The sequence below is a fragment of the Dama dama genome, chromosome 20 (genome assembly GCF_033118175.1).
Source record: "Dama dama isolate Ldn47 chromosome 20, ASM3311817v1, whole genome shotgun sequence".
In the NCBI taxonomy this organism is placed as follows: Eukaryota; Metazoa; Chordata; class Mammalia; order Artiodactyla; family Cervidae; genus Dama; species Dama dama.
In genome coordinates this window covers 23,179,639-23,199,826 of record NC_083700.1, presented here as the reverse complement: position 1 = coordinate 23,199,826, position 20,188 = coordinate 23,179,639, and positions in this window count along the sequence as shown.

Here is a 20,188-nt window from a genome sequence, read left to right as displayed (position 1 = left end):
AGGAAAGCATAATGGTTCCAGTGGCTAAATTTATCATCTAGAGCCCTAAACAAAACCTTCACCCACATTCACCTCTTCCATCTCTATAGCTTAGTCTATGATGCCAACAAAAAGCAAACGCTTTCAAACAGATGCTTGAAAACTGCAGAGCTCTTATTGCTAATAATGTTTATACCATTCAATTACATGAACACTGATTGACAGGCCTGTTTTACATCTACAACTCTGAAGGCCCTAGGAGTGCGGTGAATTAAGTCTCTGCCTTCAAGTCATCATCCAAAGAGTGAGACCATTATAATATATAACATAAATCAAGCAAAAAATAAATGCTAATTAAGTGACTGTCCTCTAGGAGTTGAGAAAAGTTGACTATGACCAGATTCCTTTGGAAAAACCTCATGGGAGAGGACTGAACTGAACTTGGAAGGATCTGGTGAATCTGAATCAGAAGACAGGTTGTGGAAAGAGCATTCCTCCTCTGAATTCAGTACACCACCTCCATTTCTGGGCCCACCTTACCATTTCAGCCATGGAGGCAGCAATGAGCTATAAGCCAGAGAAATCTGACAATGTTGTAACTTCAGGTGCCCTGAGCAGCAATGGCTTTCTCTTTCTGTCTTCTCTGCCCTCCCTGCCTGCAGACTTCTACAGCCATTCCAATACACATGCAAACCTGGAAGTGTATGGATGTTAACACCCAAGGAACCACACTTGATCAATGGGGAGCAGAAGCTGGCAGACTAATACTTCCCTCATCCATCCTTTGGGCTCCTAACACTGAGGCATTGTACAAGGGCTCTTCAGAGGGTCCTAGGTAGGACTGAGTTCTGGTTTCCCGCAATGATAATCGGATAACAAAAGTCATCATGGATTGGCTTCTCTTTCTTCCCTGATTTAGTCTTCACAGGCACTCCCCCTCCATCTGCGCCGCCCCCCCCCCCCACTATATTATTCCTTGCATCACTTCCCCCAGTTAATCACCTGCACACAAGCCCTTGTCTTGGAGAATCTGGACTAAGAGTAAACTTGTTTTTTCTATACATCCCTGAAAAATAGCTGTTCCAGACACAGGAGTAAGTCACACAGTATGACACAGTGAGGGAGTGTAAATTCTCTCCACCACCCCTCTCACGCCTCTGACCATCTCGCTCTTGGGTTTGTCCTATGGGGCTTAAGAGTCATAAGAGGTCTTCAGAGAGCTCCCGGAGGCCTGAGTGATGGGGAATCCCACATCTGTGGGGCACAGGACACTTCACTGAGGGCAAAGCAGTCAGGCACTGTGCCCTCCCCTCTCCCCAGATGGCTGTGAAAGCTAAAAGGTTCTTGTGTTCCCAGGGTTGCGGGAAGGAGTAAAGCCCAACCTCAGCCTGCCTGCAGCACCCTTGTTGGCACTCCTGTCCATCGTTCCCTCACTCTCCAAGTCCCTAAATTTCAGCACTCAGGAAGGAAGACTGGGATCATCCCAGGATCCCCAGCCCATCCTCAGATCAGCACTTGCTTGCGTTACACAGCCAGGCTCCCCACACTACTCAGCCATATATATCATCCTCACCAGAAAGTGTGCTCAGGGAAGGGCCAGCAGTCTGATTTCCTCTGCTCTCAGCAATAGACCTGATTCTTCCGGAATGTACACCACGTTGTCTTTTGTGCCTCACAAGTGAAGCATGATAATAATAACTGGGGGAGGATGTCATAGGGATATGAGTTTGAGAAACAGACCTAGGCTGAATGCTGAGTGAAAAGGAAAGACGTACAAGGACACCAATGTCCCAATGACTCAGACAGACTGACTCAGACTGGAGGAATGGGACAGCATATGAGAGACTGAGTTCAGATGGAACTTCTTCCTTGTAAGGGCCGTGAAGTTCTTGAAATTTGGTGGGGAGGTGGCAGGGGGGTCGGGGGAAGATTGTCATCAGGGAGACTGAAGAGAGGAGGATTATTAAATAGTGTTTCTGTTAGTGATCATGTTAATAGAAGAAACAGGACCAGAGATGAGTCATTTGTTGTTCAGGTGCTAAATCATGTCCCACTCTTTTGCAACCCCATGGACTGTAGCCTCCCAGGCTTCTCTGTCCATGGAATTCTCCAGGCAAGAAAACTGGAGTGGGTTGCCATTTCCTTCTCCAGGGCATCTTCCTGACCCAGGGACTGAACCTAGGTCTCTTACATCTCCTGCACTGGCAGGCAGATTCTTTACCTCTGAGCCACCAGGGAGTGAAGCAATGCCCAAGGCAGCAGTGTGGCCGGGCTTCTCAGCAATCTCTCTGGCTCTGAGTGCCTCCATCAGAGTGAATTCTGCCTTTGTGGTAGCTGCAGGGACATCTCAGTGTCACCATCCCTTGACACCTCCAGTAATCCTTAACAGGTCCTCCAGGGTCTTTGATACAGAATTTGTTCAGAAAAGTCATATGGCCTAAGGTTAGGATCATTGGCCTTAAAGTCAGACCCAAAAGTCCCAGCGCTATTGTATTCAGCCTGAACAGCAGTACTCAATTACTTCCCAGCCTCAGTTTCCCCATCTAGATTGGAAGCCCCATGAAGACAGGGACTTGGCCTTATTCACTATAATATCCCTAGAGGCTCCTTGGACACCTGGCAATACGTATTTGTTGAATGAATAAATAAACTTATAAAGTGAGAGTAACATTAGCACTACTCCATAGGCAATAAAATGGGCTTCTCAGGTGGCGTTAGTTGTAAAGAACCCACCTGCCAATAAATTCCATCCTGGGGTTAGGAAGATCCCCTGGAGGAGGGCATGACAATCCACTCCAGTATTTTTGCCTGGAGAATCCCATGGATAGAGGAGCCTGGCAGGCTTTAGTTCATAGGGTCACAAAAGAGTCAGACACAACTGAAGCGACTTAGCATGCACACATAGGCAATAAAACATAGTAATATAGACAGTAGAACCAGACTTCCTTAATCTGAATTCAAACTCAGCCACTTCCACCACTGTAACTTCAGCAAGCTAGTAAATCTCTCTATGCCTCTCTGTCCCCAATTTCCTCATCTGTGAAGTGGTGATAAGAACAAGAAGTCTACCTCAACAGATTATGGTGCAACTTAAAATAAGTTAATATATGTGAAGTGTACAAAACAGTGCCTATTTATTAGTTAGCTATCATTATTGTTCAGAGAATTAATTAATAAAATCCAGGAAAAAATGCTCAGCATTTGAGTTTTTAATTTAAAAATTTTTTAATTGAAGTAAAGTTGACTTGCTGCTGCTGCTGCTAAGTCGCTTCAGTCGTGTCCAACTCTGTGTGATCCTGTAGACAGCAGCCCACCAGGGCTCCCCCGTCCCTGGGATTCTCCAGGCAAGAACACTGGAGTGGGTTGCCATTTCCTTCTCCAAAAGTTGACTTACAATGTTGTTTTAGTTTTTGGTGTACAGCAAAGTGATTCTGTAATACATATAAATATATATATACATACCCTTTTTCAGATTTTTTTTTCCATTATAGTTTATTACAAGATATTGAATACAGTTCCTTGTGCAGTAGGACCTTGTTGTTTAGCATTTGATGTTTTATTCCATATACTTCTAAACTATGTAACTCTTATGATGAAATATAATCAGATATTATTACTAATATTTTTAAATATAAAAATATTTTAAGCAGTTAGCTCATCACCTGCCATATCACAAGCTCTCACTAAGTGGTAGCTATTCTTATTGTTGTTGCTGCTGTTTTTGTTATAAGAAAATCATTCTGATCTCACCAGGCCTGCAGGCTGACAATAAGTCCACAGGTTCATCTTCAGGGTTGACTTTGAATAGGAACAGGCAATGGCAGGCATTAACTGAGGAAGGATCCCCAGGAAAACTGCTATTGGCATTGAATACAGTGAGAGTAGTGAGAACTGAGCTGGTTGTAACGTTTAGCCGCAGGCTAGAGAAACAAACTTGAACAAGAGTGGAAAAGGAGAAAAACAGTGACTGAAGAAGTGCAACGCTGGGTAGAACGTGTTGTAATACACCAGACCGATTTCTCCTTCTGTACAGTCTGTTACTTCCATTACTAGTCAGAGGCTGAGTCGATTCCTCAAGAAGTACTTACAAAACCTGCACCATTTTTTCCAGCATTGTGATCAGGGTTATGGGAAATAGAAAAGCAGTATGAGTCTTGAGCTTACAATCTCTTGCAGTGAGAACATACAGACAAAAAACCAAGATCATACATGAATATATCCCCAAGTGTGTCAAAACAGGTAACTGCTACAGAAAGTTAAGACAGGGAGACTTAATTCATTTGTTCCTTCTTCCATACATTCTTTTACTCACTCATTATTTAAGAGACACTGAACACCCTCTGTATTGAAGGCCATGAAGGAGAAGGAGCTCAGGAAAGCTAAATGCTGCCCTCAGAGAACTTATACTTTAATAAGGAACTGGTGCTGATTGGAGAAGGAAACGGCAACCCACTCCAGTATTCTTGCCTGGAGAATTCCTTGGACAGAGGAGTCCAGTGGGCTACAGTCCATGGGGTCACAAAGAGTCGGACATGACTGAGTGACTAGCACTGGTGCTGGTCTGTGTGGGCATGGCTCCAGGATAGGGCAGAACATGGTCATGTCCAAGAGGCCTGCTTGATATTATCCAAGGTGTCCAGTTGGGGCTTCCCAGGTGGCGCTAGTGGTAAAGAATCCAGCTGCCAATGCAGCAGATGCAAGAGACATGGGTTAGATCCCTGGGTGGGGAAAATCCTCTGCAGTAGGAAATGGTACCCCACTCCAGTATTCTTGCCTGGAAAATTCCATGGGCAGAGGAGCCTGGCAGGCTACAGTCCATAGGGTTGCAAAGAGTCAGACACGACTGAGCACACATACACACACACAAGGGGTCCATCTGAGTTGTCTCATTATGAGGATGGTGGGCCTTGATTTGATGTGAAGGTTTGGTATCATCTAAACAAATGAGGGTACAGAGTGGCATGCCAAGTAGGAAGTCACTGGGGGGTAACTCCCAGAAGCAGGGATGAACATAGTTTTTATTGATTGATTCATTAATGCACTGAATGAAATTTTTTGGAAATATCTATTATAGGCCTGAAAGATGAGTAGGACATCATTCCTTCCCTCAAGCAGTTTGTAGTCTAATGGGGGAGGTAGACACATAAAGAAAAACGTATATTAGAGTGTGATGAGTATAACAACAGAGGCCTGTGTAAAGTAGCATGCAGAAAGTGTCATCTTCCTGGGGAATGAGGAGGGGCTCAGTGGGTTACAAGGGAGCCAAGGCTCTGCAGTCACAAGGGACAGCATGCCAAGGCTCTTTAGGAAGGACACAGGAGGCCAGTGTAGAGGGCAGATGATGATTGATGGGAAATAAGGCAGTTAGATGGTCTAGAGATCAGATCTCAAAGGCATTTAAAGGACATTCTATGGAATCTGGACTCTATTCAGAGGATGAGGCAATCAGAAAAGATTTCAGGGGAGATGACATACCACATTTGCATTTTGGAAAGATAAGCATAACAGTGTCTCACATTATTTAGGGCCAACCGCAGTTTGTAAACCTTAACCTCACAATCTTTATCAGTTCCAGAGAGAGGTACAAACTTGCCCAAGATGATGCCAACAGAAGGAGCAGGAAGAGGATTTTTGGGTTTCAAGACCAGACTCTTCACCCCTACATTCTGTTACCTCTTTGACTGGAGAGTTGGAAGGCTGGGGAGGGGAGGGAAGTGGTGGCGGACAGAAGGCGTCAGAGTCATGGTCAGAATAAAAGATAATGAGGCCAGAACTGAAGTGGTGGGACTGAGAACGGATAGAAAGAGATGGGGTTCAAAACCATTTAGGAAATAGGCCCTACTGGGTGTTGTGATTGATCTGATGTGTAGATTAAAGGGGAGGGAGGACCAGCAGGACTCCAGAGCTCTACTCCCATAGCGCAGTTCTTTCTTGCGGGGCCGTCAGCAGTGAGAACCACAGGAAGTAAAGGGTGTGTTTGTGAGATAATGCACTGAGGACCCTCCCTACTGGGTGGTGGGTTAGACCCAGCCAGAGCTCAGGACCAGGTCTGGGCTGGAAGAAGAGACTGGGGAATCTGACAGACTGGCTAGGATGAGTGGAGGGCTGATTAGACAGTAGAGAGCTTAGGTGACAGGATGACATATGGACTTGAGTGTGAAGAGTAAGAAGTCACTGACGCCCTTTGATTAGGGAAACAACACAGTCAGCAACAGCTTTTTAAATGTCAAGCATCAAACTAAAATAGTCAAGAACCAAAACAGAACTTGATTTCCAGCCCCCATTCCACCCTGTGGTGAAAACCACACCTCAGCAAGGGTGGGCCAGCCCTGCCATGCTCAGCGTGGAGACCAGGTTCCATGAGGCTTAGCAAGCCCTGGGGACGGGAGTTGTCATGCTCCATGCTGAGGTCCCTGAGATGTCTCTGCTCCTGAGGTGTGCAGGCTCACTCCACCAGGGGCCCAGCCCCTTGTCAAGGCTGCGATGTGTCTCCCAGTTTGGAAGTGGTGAAAGGTTGGAGGAGCTCCAGCCTGTCGCTCTTTTTCTTGTTCCTCATACGACTTTAGTGACTGAAAGATAAAAGATGAAAAGAATTGTTGGGAGATGAGATGGAATGGGAGAGGATAATATCCTGCAGTATTATCCTGCCACATAATAAAAATCATATTTGGGGAAAGCCAGTTCACAACATGGGACAGGATCTAATGGAGTGTGGAGAGGGTGGAGGAACACAGGAACTGATTCAAAGGCCATCCCAGAAGTGGAGCCGGCCGGGGTCGTTTCTGATGGACACTTACCTCTCATTTGATCTGCACAGCAGCTCTGTCAGGTTGTGTTCATTATCCCTGTTTTACAAATAAGGCAACCAAGAGAAGATAAACAAATTAGACCAAATCACCTGGTGGTTCAGATGGTAAGGAATCTGCCTGCAATGCCAGAGACCTGAGTTTGATCCTGGGTCAGGAAGATCCCCTGGAGAAGGAAATGGCAACCCACTCCAGTGTTCTCTCCTGTGGAATTCCATGGATGGAGAGGGATGGCGGGCTACCGTCCATGGGGTCACAAAGAGTTGAACAAGACTGAGCAGATAAGACTGAGTGACTAACACTTTCCCTTTCTCCTGGCTAGCAAACAGAAGAGCTCAAGCTTAAAAACCTCAGTCTTCTGAGAATTCCCTGATGGTCCACTGGTAAGGACTCTGCACTTTCCCTGCGGAGGGCAGGTGTGTTCAAAAACAACAACAACCAAAAAAGCAAAGCAAACAAAAAACTTCGGCCCTATCATGAAAACTTTTAAGAGGGAATCCGTTGTGCTTTCATCACCCACTGCTGCACATCCTGCAACATCAAGTTGCCTCTCCAGGTGCTCTAAACAGTAGAGCAGCCTAAAGGTGCCTTTGGAGGCTCTATCTTGAGAGAAGGTCCCTCTAGGAAACAAGGTCACCCAGCATTCCTCCGCGCTTGGAAACGGACTTTCAACCGAGAGCTGCTTCCAACCGCAGCGCGCATCAGCCTTCCGCGAGGGTCCCCAGTGGAACTGCGAGGCGCAGTGAAAAGCCGGCTCTGACAACCGACCTCTGATTCACGCTGAATGAGTCCCTGGTACACACTGTCAGAATCTAAGAGGCAGGTGTAGCTCCCCTGACGCTTTCAATAGGAACTTGTTCATATCATGTAGCCTCTCTAGGAACATTTATTTCAAAGGAGTGGTTTATAATTTCTCATCTGTAGCAGGAGCGAGGGGGTGGATGAGGAGGAGGAAGGAGGAAGTACTGATGGGGGAGGCAGGGAAAAAGACACGATTCTCAATCAGAGCAGCGAAGATCAAAGGAGAGGGGTGATCCTCGCTTCTGGAGATGAGAGGCTGCGAGAGAATGCCAGCCAAGGTAAAGGAGAGTAAGAAATGAGATGTGGGAGATGGAGCCTTTGCTATGGAGAGAACCTGAAGAGGTTTCTATTTCCCCAAAGGATAGCTGTGTTTAAGGCTCACTGTCTCCTCCCTCCTCCTCTGCAGGGACCTCGCCTTCCTCCAGGGTAGGGCTCCGGGTCCCCACCTTCCTCATCCACCATACCCTCTCCCGCCAGCCTTTCTGTTGTTTGTGTATTCCAACCCCAAAACATTCACTCACCAGGTTCATCCTTCCCGGATCGCCCTCTACCCTTCGCTCTGTCTCATTGAATCAAATTTAAGTGCCGAATACCCTGTAAGTCTGACCAAACCCTCCAGCCCCACTGGTCCCACTTGCCCACACCCCTGTTCTGTAGACTCTGAATCAGGATCACCTGGAGGGCATTTTATTTATTATTTATTTGTTTATGTTTTTCTTTCTGTAGCCTGTTGCTAACAGAACCAACTTTGGCTTACGCTCATGTCCAACTTACTATCAGATAAAATTCAAGCTATCCCACCCCAATCCTTGTGTGCCTGTGTCACACACTAGTTTATAAATATTGTTATTAGTAACGATCAAGTTTCCAATTCACTTCAGATCCTTCCTGTTCTTCAACCAGCAGAGAAGTACAATTATATTTGGAAATGATCTGAAAATGTCTATTGTTTTACTCAAGGGTGGGCTTCCCTTGTGGCTCAGATGGTAAAGAATCGGCCTGCAATGCGGGAGACCTGGCTTCCATCCCTGGGTTGGGAAGATCCCCTGGAGGAGGGCATGACAGCCCACTACAGTATTCTTGCCTGGAGAATCCCTGTGGACAGAGGAGCCTAGAGGGCTACAGTCCATGGGGTCGCAGAGTTGGACACAACTGAGTGACTAAGCACAGCACAGTACATGCTAGCCTTGCTTACTCAAGGGCATTTTAAAACACACACAGGTTTCTGGGACCCCTCAGTCTCTGATCCAGTAGGGTTGAGGTGAAGTGAAGTGAAGTCGCTCAGTCATGTCCGATTCTTTGCGACCCCATGGACTGTAGCCTGCCAGGATCCTCAGTCCATGGGATTTTCCAGGCAAGAATACTGGAATGGGTTGCCCTTTCCTTCTCCAGGGGATCTTCCCAACCCAGGGATCGAACCCAGGTCTCCCACATTGTAGGCAGACGCTTTACCGTCTGAGCTACCAGGGAAGCAGGGAATTTACACTGCTAACAAATTCCAAAGTGATGCTGATGCTATGTTCTGAGGACCACGAAATCTGTATCATTCATTTAGCCTTAATCATGCACTGCCTGTATTGATATCTTCATTGAGTGTGTGTATTCTGCCCCCCAGATGAAACTGTGAAGAAGTCAAAGGCAGTGATGTGGTAGGTCCTAGACTGTATCCCCCACAGTACCTTGGTGGCATACTCAGAGAGGGTACCCAAACCAATATAAATTATTAGTTGGTGTGAAGGGTTAGTATTGATTTTAGGTAAAAGTATGGAATAGGTAGTTTGGCCATAGGAACCTCCCACTTCCTCAGCCTTTTTCTGTGCCACTTACTTGTCTCCCTCTAGACTGTATCAGGCCCCCAAAACGTATGCCTATCCTAAAAACCTGGAGTTCTCTGGCCTCCCCTTAGAGTTTATAGGCAATTCTCATAAGAAGTTTGGCTGAGAAGGAAAGAAATGAGGCAAGGCAGTAGCTCAAGAGGGGTATGAGACCCAAGAGGCTTTTTATTTCATTTTATTTTTTTTTAAATGAGGGAGACTTGAGCTTATTTAAATACTGATGGAAAGAAGCCAGCAGAGCAGGGGAGGTGGTGGTATGGAAAAGGGAGGTATAATGGATAAAGGGAGGTCTCTGAGAAGGAGGGTGGGTGGGATCCAGAGTATGGGGAGAAGGATTAGCTTAGACAGGAGCTGGGATATCTCTCCCATTGTGGATGGAAATAGGAAAGAATGGGTCAAGTGGTAGAAACAACGAGGCTTTAGACTCTAGCTTGTTCCTAGCTCTAACATCTTACAATTCCATGAAATTAAATCGCTATGGTGTCAGTGGCTTAATGTGCCACCTCTCCTTGGCAAAGCTTTAACCCAAAGAAATAAATCTTTCATGAGAGACTCTCAGACTATGGGAGGCCTGCCAGTAGGGCAGCAGGGCCTTCCTAGCATCCTCGAACACCTAACATCCTGCTATACAAGGGGGAATTGGAAAAATGGGGCAAATATGCCCAACTGTGACAATGTAAGACCTTGCATAAGATCACAGAGCTGAAAAATAAATAATGGAATCAGACTAGAATCATTGGACGCAGCAGCTTAATGGGAATGGCCACTTAATGGGAATGAATAAGAATAGACATGGAAGTAGAAGTATTAAGAACAGCTTCTCCTTAATCCTTGGAATGAAGGCTTGTGAGGTCATACTCCATCCCAGATCCACCCATCCCTAGCCCGTCTCTGGAGCTCTGAGGAACATCTGATGGTTATAGGAATAACAAGTTACCAAATACCTCCTCTATTAAATTAGCAAAGTGCCTGCTACGTTATACTAGAACCTGGATCACAGGAAGAGGTCAATAAATGTAAGTTGTCATCGTCATCTTTCTCCTTCTTATCATCATTATCAACAACAATCACTATGTGCCAGGGCACCATGCTATGTGCTAACATATTTATTTGTTTTTTAAGATGTTTCTTTATTTGTCTGCACCAGGTCTTAGTTACCACACATGGAATCTTCTATCTTCCTTGTGGCATGTAGAATCTTCCTTGTTGTTGTGGCATGCAACTCTTAGTTGCAGCATGTGGGATCTAGTTCCCTGACCTGGCTTGGGAACACGGAGTCTTACCATTGGACTGCCAGGGAAGTCCCTACATATTTACCTATAAAGTATGTGTTTTTCCTAATTATAAAAGTAAAAGGTTGTCAGTGTTAAAAAGCTCTAACAAGAAATACATAAGAATTGAAAGAGTGGTGTGCTGCAAAGCAGGAAAGTACTGAATTCAGACCGCCTGCGTTTACGTTCTGACTTTACTGATACTAGCTAGGTGATCTGGGATGTCTTACTTTTCTGTGCCTCTGTTTCTTTATTTGTTTAGGGCAATAATACTTCTCATATCATAGGATTCCTGAGAAATTTAAATAAGATGTTATAAAGCACTGAGCACAGTGCCTGGCATACAGTGAACAGTCACTATAACTTGGTTATTATTGATATTATTAAGGTTGCTGTTTTTAAATAAGTTCAGTTCAGTCACTCAGTCATGTCTGACTCATTGCATCTCCATGGACTGCAGAACGCCAGGCTTCCCTGTCCATCACCAACTCCCAGAGCTAACTCAAACTCATGTCCATTGAGTAGGTGATGCCATACAACCATCTCATTCTCTGCCATCCCCTTCTCCTCCCACCTTCAATCACTCCCAGCATCAGGGTCTTTTCCAATGAGTCAGTTCTTTGCATCAGGTGGCCAAAGTATTGGAGCTTCAGCTTCAGCATCAGTCCTTCCAATGAATATTCAAGACTGATTTCCTTTAGGATGGACTGGTTAGATCTCCTTGCTGTCCAAGTTTTTAAATAAAGTTCTCCATAATTCACATCTCAGAAGTAACTACTACCTATAGCTCTTTGCATATTTCTTCAGATTTTTTCTACCTATATCAATGTCTTTATATCTGTGTCTGTATATAATATGGGGTCCAAAATATGTAAATAATTCCACGTCTCTTTGTTTGACAAATATTATAGATGATTTTCAAAACAACCCTACAAATTACATATTGATACATCATTGTGTCTATAAATGGATATCTGATGTAACCTCTCTGAAGGTTGCAACTTCATATTCCAAATGTTCAAAGGAAACTGTTGGAGGCTGAAGTATAGGGCATGGGTCCACAGCCTTTTTCTGCAAAGTGTTGGATACAAATAGTTTAGACATTTTAGGCCATGTAGTTTCTGTTGCAACTAGTTAACTCCAAGGTTGCAGTGTGAAAGCAACTGTACACAATATGTGGAGGAAAAAGGGTGGCTGTGATCCAATAAAACTTTATTAATAAAGAACAGAATTTGAATTTCATGTTATTTTCACATGTCATGAACGATTACTCTTCTTTTGATTTTTTCCCAGACCAGACATTATTTTAAAATGTAAAAGTTATCCTTAGATTGCAGGCTGTACTGCACAAAAACGCAATGGTTTGGATGTGGCCTATGGATCACAGGGAACAAACCAGCTTGTCATTCTGAAGCCTGGTTGAAAATTAGAGAGGCAGTGAAGTGTAGAAGTAATATCTTAATATAACCTTCCTACCTTCTCAGTAGGAAGTACCCTTTCCTCTGCTTGAAATGCATTATCCCACCAAATCCACTAAAATCCCACTCAAGGTTTAGATCGCATGCCGCCTCCTTGGTGAAATCTTCCCAAAATTCCCCTGAAGAAATCAATGCTGTTCCCCTCTCAGATTCTTAAAGCACTTCCTTTATAGTATGATGCACTGTACGTTTTCCCCCTACCAGAATCCCTACTAGGCCTCAAAGTCCTGTGAGTTCAGTTTATTTGATGAACATCTGGAACTAGTACAGTGCTTGGCAACTGAGAAGGATTGAACCAAATTACTGAGCTTCACACTCCCTCTATTCGGTGCAAGAAAAAGGAACTCATTAACACTAGTTTAGGAGGAGGGAGAGGGCCTTCCCTGTGACTCGCAGTAAAGAATCTGCCTGGAATGCAAGGGACACAGGAGACTGGGTTCCATCCCTGGGTCAGGAAGATCTCCTGGAGGAGGGCATGACAACCCACTGCAGTATTCTTACCTGGAGAATCCCATGTCCCACAGACAGAGGAGTCTAGCAGGCTACAGTCCCTATGATCTTGAAGAGTTGGACGTGACTGAGCACGCATGCAGTGGGAGGGAGGGGAGTGATTTAGAATCAGGAACATTTAAAGAACTTAAACTGAGGAAGCCACCATCAGAGCTAAAACCACGGTTTCCTAAGCTGACAACCAGGGATCTTCTCTCTCTCTCTCAGGCCACATGGACTCCCATCTCTACCTCTTTGACTAGGCTGATTTCATTACTTTTCTTTTTGGGGCAGTCCTCTCAATTCAATAGCTCACAGATCAGCTAGCTTCTGAGAGTTCTAATTTTAAATTTCTGGGACAGAGAATCTTATTGGCTGGGAGCACTGGATGCATGTTATAAACAAAGTGCCGAAGATTTGCGTGGGTAGTCTAGGAGTCACTGGCCAAGAATGGAGGGAATGTGTTGGGCAGACACCTCAAAATGCCTGTGATACTTGCTGGCTTCATTTGTCTCATGATGGCTTGTGTTGTGGTTACTTGTATGCATGTCTGTCTTTTCCACTATCTAGACAGCGTGCTCCTTTAGAACAGGGACAGAGCCTCACTCATTTTCGTGTCCCCCATTTCAATACAATGTTTTGCACCCAGCATGTATTAGCAACTGCTTATTGAATTGAAAACATCACCTTCTAGTCAATCTTAAAGCATCTTTCACCTTTATGAAAGATACACATTCCATTGCTAGGTAAAAGACATGTGGCATAAAAGATAAATTTTCTTTTCCTGGCTTCTTTTTTTTTTTAATTTTGTTAAATTGTCTTTAGCTCAGATAATTGCATTATTTCCATTCCAGGTTTTCAGAGGTCAAACAACCTCAGGTCCAGATGTACTATGAATGCAACTATAATAGCTTCAGAGCAATTATCTCCTTCCAGCTCCACAGGGAGAAGCAACTCGAACTCTGGAGCCAGACTAGCAAAAATCCTTTCATAGAGTCAGCCCAAAGTGAAGTCTAGGCCAGTGTGAGCAGAGAATTACTTAGCTGTGGCTAGTGGCCTAGGTATGTGCTGTGCTTACCAGGCAAAGTCAGTTGTGTCTGACTCTTTGTGACCCCGTGGACTGTAGCCCACCAGGCTCCTCTGTCTATGGGGATTCTCCAGTCAAGAGTACTGGGGTGGTTGCCATGTCCTCCTCCAGGGGATCTTCCCAACCCAGGGATCGAACCCAGGTCTCCAGCATTTGCAGACAGATTCTCTACTGTCTGAGCTACCAGGGAAGCCCTAGGTATAACTGCTGCCTATGCTGGCTTCTACACAGGTCCAAGAGCAGCTGAGTGCCCCAAATCATACCTGAATCCTTCTGCCCTTTTATCAAGGCCAGGAAAGCTCAGCCTCTGCATCTGCCAAGGTCAGTCAGGAGAGGCGGCCCTTTCCTGGCTGTCTTGTAACTGCTGGAGAGTTTCTCTCCATCGTTTATTATTTCTCCTCTGATCTGCTCTCTTGAGGGAGAAATTGCCTCATTGTTTACCAAAACCAGTTGCTCCCACCGGTAGCTCTGCTGCCTCTCTCTGCTCTGATGAGCTGCAAGCTTCAGGCAGAAGTAGATCTCAGGGAAGAGGCGTTTCAGACAGTGCACGGCAGATGTACCCTGTGCTGGCTTCTGCCGTTCTTGGCTCAGCTGACATCGATTCCTAAGGCCCTTGTCAGGGTCTTCTGTGCTCCCTTCTATATCCTGGTTAGAAGGGAGAAGACTCAAGACAAAATGGCCCATCCATCCCACTAAAATACCAGTTTTATTATTACATACATACTCTGTTCATACCAGACACTCTAAGACTTTCATTGTTGGGGTGCTTAATGTAGTTCAAGGCTGATCTTTCTCCCAAGAGGATGGTATGTGGGTGTGCACATACATGGTGTCACATCTCATGAAATGCATAGAACTCCAATTTATTATTTAACCCCACTTAAATAACAATTATAAAAATCAAATACTTTGAACTCAAGCAAATCTCTGACTAGCCTTGATCACCTAATCAGACTCCTTTAAAAGCACCCACAGGTCTTTGGCAAGAATTAGAGGTTTTTCGGAAGTTTGCCTGGAGAAAGAAAAAAAATAAAATAATTGAGCTTTAAAAAGTAGTGTTAAGATCTTCAGTTCAGTCATTCAGTCATGTCCGACTTTTTGCATCTCCATGGACTGTAACACACCAGGCTTCCCTGTCCATCACCAACTCCCAGAGCTTGCTGAAACTTATGTCCATCAAGTCGGTGATGCCATCCAACCATCTAATCCTCTGTCATCCCCTTCTCCTGCCTTCAATCTTTCCCAGCATCAGGGTCTTTTCCAATGAATCAGTTCTTCCAATCAAGTGGCCAAAGTATTGGAGCTTCAGTTTCAGGATCAGTCCTTCCAATGAATATTCAGGACTGATTTCCTTTAGGATTAACTGATTTTATTTTTTTGATTTCCTTTAGAATTGGGGGCATTTAATCTGTTGGCCACTTCCAAAATGGTTATCCTCTCAGCCTACCCACCTGTAAGTCCATTCTCCTAATTTATTGCGGTTTCAAAAGAATGAAGAAGCTGTATTCATTTGTTCTGAAGGAGCAAGGAATTTCTATTTCTCACTACAATAATGGTGTATTTTTGCCTGCCGTCTCTCACCAGAGTTAAGTAATGTGAATCTCTTGTTAATACATGTATTTTAACTTTGTTGTTTAAACTAAGTTCTTTAAACATTTTTTTGGCCTGTAAAAACTGTAGTTCGCAATTTTCTGCTGCTGCTAAGTCACTTCAGTCATGTCCAACTCTGTGTGACCCCACAGACAGCAGCCCACCAGGCTCCTCTGTCCCTGGGATTCTCCAGGCAAGAATACTAGAGTGGGTTGCCATTTCCTTCTCCAATGCATGCATGCATGCTAAGTCGCTTCAGTTGTGTCTGACTCTGTGCGACCCCATGGACAGCAGCCCACCAGCCTCCTCCGTCCACAGGATTCTCTAGGCAAGAGTACTGGAGTGGGTTGCCATTTCCTTCTTCATCACAATTTTCTACCCATCTCTTAAAGCTTGAGGGGAAGCATCTTATAGTTTGTGGGTTACCTGGATGCCTTATTCTTCTTTCTTCTAATCTGTAGCTTTTGACCACTGAGTGCTCTATATTGACCTGAAGCTTAACTACGAAAAGAAGATGAGGGAATTCCCTGGCGGTCCAGTAGTTAGGACTCCGTACGTCAATGCCAAGAGACTGGGTTCAATCTCTGATCAGGGAACAAAGATTCCACAAGGTGTGCAGCATGGCAAAAAAAAAAAAAGAGAGAGAGAGAGAGAGATGAAATTTAAACTAATAATTTTTCATTTCTAAAACAAGAGTTTGTCACAGTGCTTTTCTGAGATGCTTGAACTATGTTGAGGGATCTTTTCAAATAGTATTTTTAAGTAATAGTATTACTTTCTAAGATGCTCTGTATGGAAATATTTTCCCTGAGTGCTTATGCTTGCAGACTAATAGTTCAAGTGGGAAGCTAATAAAGGTAAAACAAATGATGATGCAGTTACTATGTCCTTTCAATTATCTGTGGTTCAGGAAAATCAGTGGCAAGATAGACAATATAAAAGAACAGTAAAGAGCAAGAGCTTTGGATCAAACAGAACCGGGTTTTGGGCCCCTTATGTTTATAAGCTGTATGACCTTGGGCAAAACATTTAATCTCAGCAGTCTGTAAAATGAGAACTAATATAACATCTAACATTTGTTGATTACTTTTTATGTGCTGGGCACTGGGCTAATTATGTCACGTGCATTCATTATCTTATTTCCTCCTCAAAATAATCCTATGAGGAAGATGCTATTAATATGCTCATTTACAAATGAAGAAACTGAAACTCAGAAAGGTTGAGTAATTTTTACAGAATCACAGAGTGGCAGGGTTTGTAACTCAATGCCATGTCTGGCTCTAGAGGCCAAGTACATAAACCATACTATGTTGTGTCCCTGTAGTACAACTCTTCTCATAAGGTGAGTTATGAGGATTAAATGAGGTAATGCATGAGAAGAGCATGCCTGGTCATAGTTAGTACTCTTATATTCATATTACATATTACTGCATATTAGCAACTAAAATTTGTATTTGTTTTTGTTGTTTAGCTGCTAAGTTGTGTCCGACACTTTGGCGACCCCATGGATTGTAGCCCACCAGGCTCCTCTGTCCATGGGATTTTCCAGGCAAGAACACTGGAGTGGGCTGCCATTTCCTTCTCCAGGGGATCTTCCCAACCCAGGGATTTAACACTATCTCCTACATTGGCAAGCATATTCTTTACCATTGAGTCACCCCTCTTTATTAAGCTCACTGATATTGTAGCTCATTACTTCATGATGCCAAGTGAAGGATCATAAAACTGTGGCTCAGAAAGGTTAAAAGACTTGGCCAAGTTCATTTAGCTTATAAGCACACTGAAACACGAACTCAGATCTTTTCATTCCAGAACACAGAAACCTCACTGTCTTTTAATCATGGAGGGGGGTATATTTTTATATAATTAATTTAAATTATTATTAGAAGAGGTGGCTATTTCCAGATTGAGTTCTAAGCTTTCCTGCCTCTAAATTGCTGCTTTATCTTGGTAAATCTTGAAAATTCCTCTGTTTCTTACACTTTATGCCATCTTTTGTTGTTGTTCAGTTGCTAAACTGTGTCCGACTCTTTGCAACCCCATGGACTGAAGCATGCCATGCCTCCCTATCCCTCACCATCTCCCAGAGTTTGCCCAAGTTCATGTCCATTGCCATCTTTTAGTGCCCCTTTATCTTCTCTTGCTCTGAGCGACCTCCAGATCAGGCCTTCCATACATTAAGGAGTCCTCTAAATTCTAAAACTATCTACCTGCTCCCCTCTCATCTTTCCACTTCATCCTCTAATCTAAATGGCTATTGGGAGCTTCCCTGGTGTTCCGTGGTTAAGAATCCACCTTACAATGCAGGGGAGACAGGTTCGATCCCTGGTCCAGGAGGATCCCACATGCCTTGGAGCAACTAAGCCTGAGTGCCACAACAACTGAAGCCCACACACTCTAGAGCCCATGCTTAGCAACAAGAGAAGCCACTCTAATGAGAAGCCCGCATACCGCAATGAAGAGCAGCCACTGCTAGCTGCAACTAGAGAAAGCCTGCATAAAGCAAAAAACACCCAACACAGCCAAACAGTAAAATAAATAAATATTAAGCAAAGACCCAACACAGCCAAACAATAAAAAAAATAAATATTAAGCAGCTATTGGATATGAACTAAGGGTTTGGAGGAAAGCAGATTAATAAAATAATTCACACTGAAGTATAAGAAGTTGACTTCCCTTATCCCTGCTAGAGGTTTGCTTTTTTAAAAGATTATTAGTTTTAGAGTCACAGACATAGAGATCAGACTTGTGGTTGTCAAGGAAGAAGAGGGGAGGGAGATGGATGGACTGGGAATTTGGGGTTGGTAGATGCAAACTATTACATTTAGAATGGATAAACAACAAGGAACTACTGTATAGCACAGGGAACTATAATCTCCTGGGATAAACAGTAATAGAAAAAAGTATATTTAAAAAAGAATGTATACATGTGTAAAACTGAGTCACCTTGCGGAACAACACTGTAAATCAACACTTCAATTTTTTAAAAATATTATTAGTTGTGCATGTACATTCATCTTGCAGTGAAACAAAATAAAGTGAAAATAGCTGCTATGTAGAAGGTAGTTTGGAAGTGATGTGCCATAATACGGAGAGACCAAGCCAACAAGTGTCTTTCTTGCCCAATCCTTTCATGCCACCAACCTCTCCAGTACACATATATACACACGCATCCAGACACACATCATATCAGCTACCTTGGCTGCTAATCTTTTCCTCATCAAATGGACGGTTATTAGAATGATGGCATTTCAGCACTGGAGAGGGGTGTAAAGCTAATGTCATTAGTTCATTATATAATTGAGGAAACCAAGCTCAGATACAAGGGCCTGGTGGGTGGTAGAAGAGGCACTAGGTCTTCTACCCAAAAGTCTAGGGTATTTTCTTCTACAATCCATGCTTAGCATTCAGAAGTCTCGCAAAATAAACTCAGGAACACTCATTGACCTTGTTCACTTATCCACTTGGATTGTCTTTTCTTTCTTTGGACTTGGTAGGTAGAAGTCATCACTGCTGGAGGCAAGATAATCTGACCTGCTCTTCCTGCCAACATGTTCTGACCCAGAGGCTGGAGAGTCTCTGTCCTCTACCAAGAGGGGCTGTGGAGGAATTCGAAAACTGGGGCTGTCTGGGGGTCCTGGTACATGCTTTTTGCTTCTTTAGCTACTCATGGAGATCATAGGATTATTACTGCCTCTCTCCCCTTTCTATCACTGAGCAGTTAGATTTTTCACTCTCATTATTGAAACTACTCTTTTCACTTCTTCAGCAGTATCAGCAGAGTGGGGGAGAGCATGGTCTCTGGGGAGGCAGGCTGCCTGGGGCCATAGCTCAGCTAGCACTTTCTGACTGAGTGAACTCAGCCTGTTACTGAACCTTTGTGCCTCAGCTTCTTCATCTGGAAAACGGGAACAATAATAGTGTATACCTTATGGGGTTGTGTAATATGTACCTGCTCATTACATGTTACCAATTGTCACCGTCAATATTACCATCAACAACTTGTGGATGTTTTCAGTTTGCTTTGTACATTTTTTAAGAAAGGGAAGCCTTTCTGGTCTTAGCTGCCTTTCTCTGTTGCCTGGCAATCAGTAAATCATACAGTCATTAAAGGTCAAGCTGACCCTTTATGCAATTCTTGCCTAGAAGGCCTCATTGTATATAGTGAGTCACCACCGCTTAGACGTGGATGGTGAGTCAGTAGTCTCTTAAGGAGAGGTCAGAAGGTCTCCTGGCTCAAAGTGAGAGGATCCAAACTTAGCTCTGGGGTGCAGAAAGAAACAGGGCACTTTTATGGCTGAGTGGACTTGGGGTACCATGGAGAACATGTGTTACCCAGATCAGAGGATATAAATTGATGGGTAAATGCTGGAGCTTTAAAACCACACAGACCTGAGTCTGATTTCAGCTCCATCTCTATTTTGCTGTGTGACTTCCAGCAAGTTATTTAGCCTCTCTGTGCTTCATTTTTTGTCATCTGTAAATAGAGATGGTCTTAATAGAACTGACTTCATGGTATGAATGCTTGGAAAATGCTGAGAATCAAGTAAATACTCAATCCAAAGGAATTATTTTCATTATCATCATGAATGTGAATCAGAACAGACAGTTAAAAGGATCTGCCATAACGGAGAAAGGGAAAAGGTAGTAGGAACAAGGATGTGTCTGATGTGGTGAGTTTTACGTAGTGACAAGCCATTTAGCTAGTTTTTTAAAAATATATATTTATTTATTTATTGGCTGTGCTGGGACTTCTTTTGCTGGGTGGGCTTTTCTCTACTTGTGGTAAGCAAGGGCTAGTCTCTAGATGTGGTGTGCTGGCTTCTCATTGCGGTGGCTTCCCTTGTTGTGG